General features: G+C 55.8%; 1 long non-coding RNA gene across 1 annotated transcript; it reads right to left on the bottom strand.

Annotated features, from left to right (window-relative positions):
• Positions 1-671: 671 nt before the first annotated feature.
• LOC104681240 lies at positions 672-2,677 on the bottom strand. The gene is made up of 2 exons (XR_750551.2): positions 1,251-2,677; positions 672-1,114 (listed from the first exon to the last, which is right to left on the bottom strand). It is a non-coding gene; the product is annotated as an uncharacterized LOC104681240 (long non-coding RNA).
• Between the last annotated feature and the right edge of the window lie 5,194 nt (positions 2,678-7,871).

Genomic DNA, 7,871 nt, shown 5'->3' with positions numbered 1-7,871 from the left:
CTCCCCTCCTCCTAACTCCCCTCATTCTCCCCCAGTGCCAACTTGGTCCTCAGTCCCTCGGCTCCAGGTCCTGGGGCTCTGGCCTTTTCCCAGGATCTGACCTGGAGTCATGCACTTTCTGGGGAGACCTCCAGTTGCTCCCCCATCCATGGCATGCCAGGAACGCAGCCCTACACACGCAGGCCCCCTTCAAGGCGGAAGAGGAGCTCGGGCTGGTGGACTTTTAAGGACTGAGCAGAGAGCGAGCTCTGGCCCGGTCGGGCTGTCCTCCGGATCTGGCCCCATTACAGAGGGGCTTGGCTGGGCGCCCGGGTGGGGAGAGGTCTCAGCGCTTGGATCCAGAATGAACCAGGGCTGGAATGTGCAGGGTCTGGCTGCGCCTCTGTCCCTCCCTTCACCCAAACCTCAGTGATGCTCAGGGCTGAGGACTCCAGTCCCTCTCCAACAGGCGCTCCGGGCCAGGAACTTGGGGGTCCCTGGTTTGCACTGCCTCCCCTGAGCTGGGGTCTCTGGGTGCTCCTCAGAGGAACCTGGAAAGGATGAAGATGACTGCCCAGGTTTGCCGTCCCTGTCCCATAGGGCCAGGCCCTTTCCTGCCTTAGCTCATGTCATTCTCCAATGGTCCTGGGTTTTGCTATCATTCCCATTTGATTTTATTTTTTATTATTTTATTTTATTTTTGAGACAGATTCTCTGTCACCCAGGTTGAAGTGGAGTGGCATGACCTTGGCTCACTGCAGCCTCAACCTCCCGGGTTCAAGTGATCCTCCTACCTCAGCCTCCTGAGTAGCTGGGACTACAAGTGGACACCACCACACCAGCTAATTTTTTTTTTTTTGAGATGAAGTTTTGCTCTGTCACCCAGGTTGGAGTGCAATGGCACGATCTCGGCTCACCGCAAACTCCGCCTCCCACGTTCAAGTGATTCTCCTGCCTCAGCCTCCCGAGTAGCTGGGATTATAGGCACCCACCACCATGCCTGGCTAATTTTTGTATTTTTAGTAGAGACAAGGTTTCACCATGTTGGCCAGGCTGGTCTTGAACTCCGGACCTCAGGTGGTCCACCTGCCTCGGCCTCCCAAAGTGCTGGGATTACAGGCATGAGCCACTGCACCTGGCAACACCAGCTAATTTTTTGTAGAGACAGGATCTCACTTTGTTGCTCTGGCTGGTCTTGAACTCCTGGGCCCAAGGGATCCTCCCGCCTCGGCCTCCCAAAGTACTGGGATTACAGGCGTGAGCCACTGCACCTGGCCACTCCCACTTTACAGATGAGAAAACTGAGGCTTGGAGAGATTCAAAACCTTGCCCAATGCCTCATAGTTGGTGAATGACAAAGCCAGAATTTAAACCCAGTCCTTTGTCTCCTGGTCTGGGGAGCATAGAATGAGGCAGAGAAAGAGAGAGGAATGTATGCCCCTTGCCCCCGACTCCTCTGGGCTGGTCATGGGTCCTTAGCTGTCTCTGGACAGGGACTCTAGCCAGGTGCTCAAGCCAGAGCTTGGGTGAGAGAATGGACCCAGGAGGAAGCCGAGAGGGGCCTGGAATTTGCCTCCCCACAGGCTACTGAGGCCAACCCTCCCAAGGCCAGCCAGATATCTCCCCGCTCCTCCATGTGGCTCTGTCTCAGTGACTTCCTGAAGGTCCTGGCGCTGCACGTGGGATGGAAGGACGGGCTGGACTCAGCTTCGTTGCTTCCTGCGCCTTGGCCCTGTGGTCACCCAGAGTTACCTGTGGCCAGCCAAGGGGAAAGGGTTCCATACCATGGAAACCCCTGCTGTAGGTGCCCCTGTCCCCATTTTCCAGATGAGAAAAACCGAGGTTAGAAAGGTGGAGGAGTACCAGGGTGGAGTCAAGAGTGAAATTCCCGTGGGTCTGACACAAAGCTGGAGCCCCAGGTGGCAGAGGTAGACCCACCCACATTGAGCCTCAGAGACCCAGGTCTGGGGTGATGACTGCTTGGGGACAGCACCTTGGAGCCCTGGACGAGGGGGACAACGCATTTTCACAGCGGACCACCACAGCATTGCAGGGAGTGGGGAGAGCTGCCCCTACCAGAGGCTAAACTGCTGCCTCAGCCCTGTGCACACCTGGCCCCTCCCTGCCCAGAGACCCTGCTCCAAAATCACCTGCCCTCACCCATGGTCCAGCCCCAGGCTCCTGCTCCGAACCAAGGAACTGTTTGCATCTGACCTGGGAAGAACGGATTCCTCTGGGCCCAGGTGAGCCCACGGTGGATGAGGACCTTGTACTCTCCTCCGACTCTTTCCTGGGCCACCCACTTTGATGATCCAGTCCTCTCTTGTCACCCCTGATGGGGAGACAGCCCTTGCCCTGGGAGTTCTGATCTCAGGGAGGAGGTACAGCTCTGGCTGGGAACCATGGTCTAAGGGGCATGGCCCTCGCCTGGGACACTGGCCTTTCTCTGTGTACACTGGTGAGGCTCAGGACACTTGGTTTTAGGGAGACATAGTCTTGCTCTGAAATGATGGTCTGACGGGGGAGGCACAGCCTTTTCCTGGGAGCTCCAGGTTCATCCTGAAGTACTGGTCTGAGGGTGGGTGGGGGCGTGGCTTTGGTGGGGAATTTGGGGAGCTGGGGTGGGCAGCGGGAGGGAGTGGCTGGAGGCTGCTGACTTCTCTGTTCTTTGGCTGTTTGGGAGCTGGCTTCCAACTCCTGGCCCAGCCTGGGCTCTAGGCAGTAGGGATGGAGAGGGCCGGGCTCCCCCAACAAGGAAGAGGCTCATGGAGGGAAATTGGATCAGGGGTTTGGGGTGAGCGGCCTCGCTTGCCCCCGGGCTCCTGGCCCTCCTTTTTTCCCTGGACACAGAGCAGGTGGCAGCCTTCCTCCGATGGCCCCACCCCATTTCTGCTGTCTGGGTCCCAGACGTGGCCTTGGTTTATGGGGTGATGTTCCCTCCCTGGCCAGCCTGGCGGCCACTTCAGACATGAACGCCCCCCACCTCGCTGAGGCTGGAGAACACAGTCTGCCTCCCCCTGCCCCAGCCACCCCCGCCCTGCTAATCCTGAGTAAACGGTGAGGCCAAGAATATCCTGCCTACTCTGGCGGGCGGGCAAGCCACGAAGCCTGCTGGAAGGGCATGAATCATGGTCCCCGCCTGCCAAGTGCTTGCTTGGGATGTGTTCGAGGCTGGCCGTGCCCGGAGTTGACGGGGAGAAGGGAAGGGAGGGGAGCTGGCGGCTGGGATGGGCAGACAGAGCCACTGTGAAGGGAGAGACGTCGGTTGGACCCACCCCTGGTGGCAACACAGAAATTATGTTATAGAATGTCAGGATCCTGGAATCCCCAAGTGTGGACTTTTCTGTGTTCTGCAGGCCTGAAATGCAGGATTTGTGAGATGCCACAGAACAAGCCCCCTACGGCACATGGAGGCCAAGGCCCCATTCTCCAGGTGGGGAAGTAGAGGCTCTCGGGGCAGAGAGGTCGGCTCTGGGTCTCTTATTGAGTCCAAGGTAGGGCTGGGCTGGAGCCCAGGCCTCTTCTCGCCTTCTGGTCGGAGGCTTTTCCCAGCCCCTCTCGCTCCTGCTCTGCACTCCCTCCACCCTCACCACCATGACTGTGCTTCCTGGTTGACACAGAGGGAAGGGGTACCTGCACCCAGCAGTAGTGTCGCCTGGAGCATGGGGTCGGGGGCACCTCTTATGCTCTCTCTCTGCTCCAGGCACATCGGCTGCCCCATGGAGAGTCCTGTGTATCTTGCCTCCCCATCCCCAAAACCCCCACGGCCGGCTGTTCTTCCCCTTTCTGCATCCTCCATCACCAAGGGGACCTGTACCATGCCAGACCTGCTCCCTCTGTCTGTCCCCAATAACTTGCTTATTCAGAAACCATCCACCGTGGGCCAGGTGTGCTCTGGACACAGGGACCTCACCCGGGGCCCTCCTTTCGCTCTCCCACTCCTGCCAGTGTTTCCCAGCCCTCAGCACATGACCACGCTTCATTTTCCACCACGCTTCATTTTCTTTCTTTCTTTTTTGTCATCCAGGCTGGAGTGCAGAGGCACAATCTGGACTCATTGCAACCTCCACGTCCCGGGTTCAAGTGATCCTCCTGCCTCAGCCTCCCAAATAGCTGGGATTACAGGCACCCACCACCGTGCCTGGCTAATTTTTGTATTTTTGTTTGTTTGTTTGTTTATTTATTTTTTGAGACGGAGTCTCGCTCTATCGCCCAGGCTGGAGTGCAATGGTGCAATCTCAGCTCACTGCAAGCTTTGCCTCCTGGGTTCACGCCATTCTCCTGCCTCAGCCTCCTGAGTAACTGGGACTACAGGCGCCCACCACTATGCCCGGCTAATTTTTTGTATTTTTTGTAGAGATGGGGTTTCACCGTGTTAGCCAGGATGGTCTCGATCTCCTGACCTCACGATCCGCCCACCTCGGCCTCCCAAAGCACTGGGATTACAGGCGTGAGCCACCGCGCCCGGCCCCTAATTTTTGTATTTTTAATAAAGATGGGGTTTCACCATGTCGGCCAGACTGGTCTCAAACTCCTGACCTTGAGTGATCCACCCTCCTTGGCCTCTCAAAGTGCTAGGATTACAGGCATGAGCCACCGCGCCCGGCCCCACAGTCCATTTTCTGTCATTTAAAAATGTTTAAAAGTCCCTTGGCTGCACTGGATGACTCACGCCTATAATCCCAGCACTTTGGGAGGCCAAGGCAGGTGGATTGTTTGAGTTTAGAGTTTGAGACCAGTCTGGGTAACATGGTGAAATCCCGTCTCTACAAAAATATAAAAATTAGCCAGGCGTGGTGGTGGGCACCTGTAATCCCAGCTACTTGGGGGCCTGAAGTGGGAGGATAGCTTGGGCCCAGGAGTTTGAGGCTGCAATGAGCTATGATTGCACCACTGCACTCCACCCTGGGTGACAGAGTGAGACCCTGTCTCAAGAAAAAAATATATATATATTTTAAAGACCCTTGTGAGGCCATGTTCAGTTTCACCCAGCTCTCTCTGTCTCTTCCCAGCCATGTTGCTTCAAAGAGTCGTCTACACTTTTTCTTTGTTTTCTTTTTTTTTTTTTTTTTTTTTTGAGGCAGGGTCTGGTTCTGTCACCCACACTGAAGTGCAGTGGTACGATCTCAGCTCACTCCCAGATTTAAGTGATACTCTTGCCTCGGCCTCCTGAGTAGCTGAGATTACAGGTGTTCGCCACCAAGTCCCATTAATTTTTGTATTTTTAGTAAAGACAGGGTTTTACCATGTTGCCCGGGCTGGTCTCGAACTCCTGACCACAGATGATCCTCCTGCCTCGGCCTCCCAAAGTGCTAGGATTACAGATGTGAGCCACTGCACCCAGCCAGTCATCTATAAAATGCTGGGATTGCAGGTGTGAGCCACTGAGCCCAGCCAGAGTCATCTACACTTCTAATCCCTCACTTCCTCATGGCCCACTCTCTCCAGAACTCTCTCCAGCCTGGCTTTTGTCCCCAGTCCTCCCCGGATGGATGGACTGACGGAGGCTGCAGCAATTCTTGTTACTGAGCTGTCGCTCCTCCTCCCTGATGGGTGGTCCAAGCCACTGTGGAGCCTCTTGCTGCAAAGCCCCTGCCCGTGACAATCTCTTCCTGTCTGTCTTTCAGAGCCTTCCTCTGATCTCCTCTTGCGAATGCCTTTCATATAGGTGGCCCTCAGATCTCATCTCAGACCCTTTCTCCAGGTCTATTTTTTTTTTTTTTTTTTTTTTTTTTGAGACAGGGTCTCACTCTTTTGCTCAGGCTGGAGTGCTGTGGAACGATCTCAGCTCACTGCAACCCCCGCCTCCCAGGTTCGAGTGATTGTCATATCTCAGCCTCCCGGGTAGCTGGAATTACTGGCGCACGCCACTGTGCCTGGCTAATCTTTGTATTTTTGGTAGAGACAAGGTTTCACCGTGTTGGCCAGGCTGGTCTCGGCCTTCTGACCTCAAGTGATCCACCTGCCTCGGCCTCCCAAAATGCTGGGATTATAGGCGTGAGCTGCCGTACCCAGCCTCAAGGTCCTGTTTCTGAGCCATTCCTCTATTCTGTGGCTTGACACCACACTCTCCCTGGGTCACCAGCCTGGTCCTCAAAAGGGCTCCAGGCCAGCGTGTCCAAAACCAGGCTGACGCCTCCACCCGGGGACCCATAGTCCCACACACCCCTAAGTAAAGGGCTAACTGATCCCCCAGGCCTGTTCCTCCCCTCTTTGAGAGAAGGGCCCTGACGCCTATTGAAGCACCCAGAGAGATATGCTGGTATCATCGGAGGCTCCACCCTCCTCCACCCCTCCACCCTCTGTCCCATTGGTAGACCAAGGCCAATCCACGCAATCCACTGACTTCATTCTCTCCCTACTGCCACTGCCTTTATCCTAAGCTCATTCTCTTTGGCCGGGGTATTGTAACACCCACATCACCAGCTCCTGGGCCCTGCCCCTCCGGCTGGTTCTCCACAGGGAGGCAGCCACAGGCTTGCATGAACTCCTTCTCATGCAAACCTGCCCCTCCTTAGCTCAATGCTATTCGCTGTCTCCCCACTGCCCTCCAGGCCCCGTTGGGCCCTCTGTAGTGTGGTCCTTTCTCACCTCTCCAGCTGGATGCAGGCCAATCCCCCACCCACACCTTATGTTCCGTCCACCTCCCCGGGCTCATCATGCCCAACTATGCCTCACTGATCCTTGCTCCATCTTCTCCCAACCATCCCTGCTGCCCGGAATGAACCTCCCTTCACTATTCCACAAAGGACCTTGCCAAGTCAAAAGCCCCCTCCTTGAAGTGCCCCAGGATCCTTCCCATTCCTGTGGCACCCTGTACTTACCACACCAAACGCCACCGCTGCCCCACGGTGTTCTCCACTGCATTGGGACCTCTTTGACAGCAGGCTGTGCCTGATCCTTCTGCTGTCTCCGCAGGGCCTGGAGCAGAGGGAGAGCAAGAATTTACTGAATGAGGTCGGGTGCGGTGGCTCAGGCCTGTAATCCCAGCACTTTGGGAGGCCCAGGTGGGTGGGTCACTTGAGGCCAGGAGTTCAAGACCAGCCTGGCCAACATGGTGAAACCCTGTTTCTGCTAAAAATACAAAAATCAATCAAATGTAGTGGCACGTTCTTGTAATCCCAGCTACACTGGAAGCTGAGGCAGGAAAACCGCTTGAGCCCGGGAGGCGGAGGTTTCAGTGAGCTGAGATCTTGCCACTGTACTCCACCCTGGGTGACAAAGCGAGACCCTGTCTAAAAAAAAAAAAAAGAAAAGAAAAGAAAAGAAAGAAAAAAAGAGTTTACTGAACAAACAAATGTACGAATGCATGAATGATGAATGAATGATTCCCTGAGGGTCTTAGTCCTCTCTCTGGGGACCCTCCTGAGATGCTGCCATCTGAGGCCAGGCTGCATTCCCAGCCCTGGGCCCTGGCAGGTCCAAGTTCTCGATGTTTCTGAGCACTGGTAAGTGTGGAAAACTTTTGCTCCTCTGGGATTCTTAACTCCATGGGAGAGGGCAGGGTGGATGGTGGCCTGGGAGCCAGGAGGGCTGGCAGCCGCTGGAGGGAAGGAGGAGGAGTCAGGGGACCAGACACTTGGCCGTGTCTCTGGGGGCAGCAAGGTCCTGGAGCCCAGGGAGGGGCATGAGACCTACCTTCTCACCCTTAGCCAGCCCTACCCTGAAAGCCCAGGCCGGGAAACCAGGGAGTGGGGAAGCCAGGGGAGAGATGGAGTTTGTGCAACAGCATTCAATGTGTTTGCAATAAAGGGGAAATGGAAAAAATGTTAACTTACTTTTTGATGGTGCCCTGGGGGGTGGGGACATACATGACTGTGGAGTCTCCAATTGCCACCCCGTGCAGCCCTGCTCTGAACACTCAAGGGAGGGAGGGAATGTGAGGGTGAAGG

Source organism: Rhinopithecus roxellana, chromosome 6, assembly GCF_007565055.1.
Source record: "Rhinopithecus roxellana isolate Shanxi Qingling chromosome 6, ASM756505v1, whole genome shotgun sequence".
Lineage (NCBI taxonomy): Eukaryota > Metazoa > Chordata > Mammalia > Primates > Cercopithecidae > Rhinopithecus > Rhinopithecus roxellana.
This window is presented reverse-complemented; position numbering and strand designations above follow the sequence as displayed.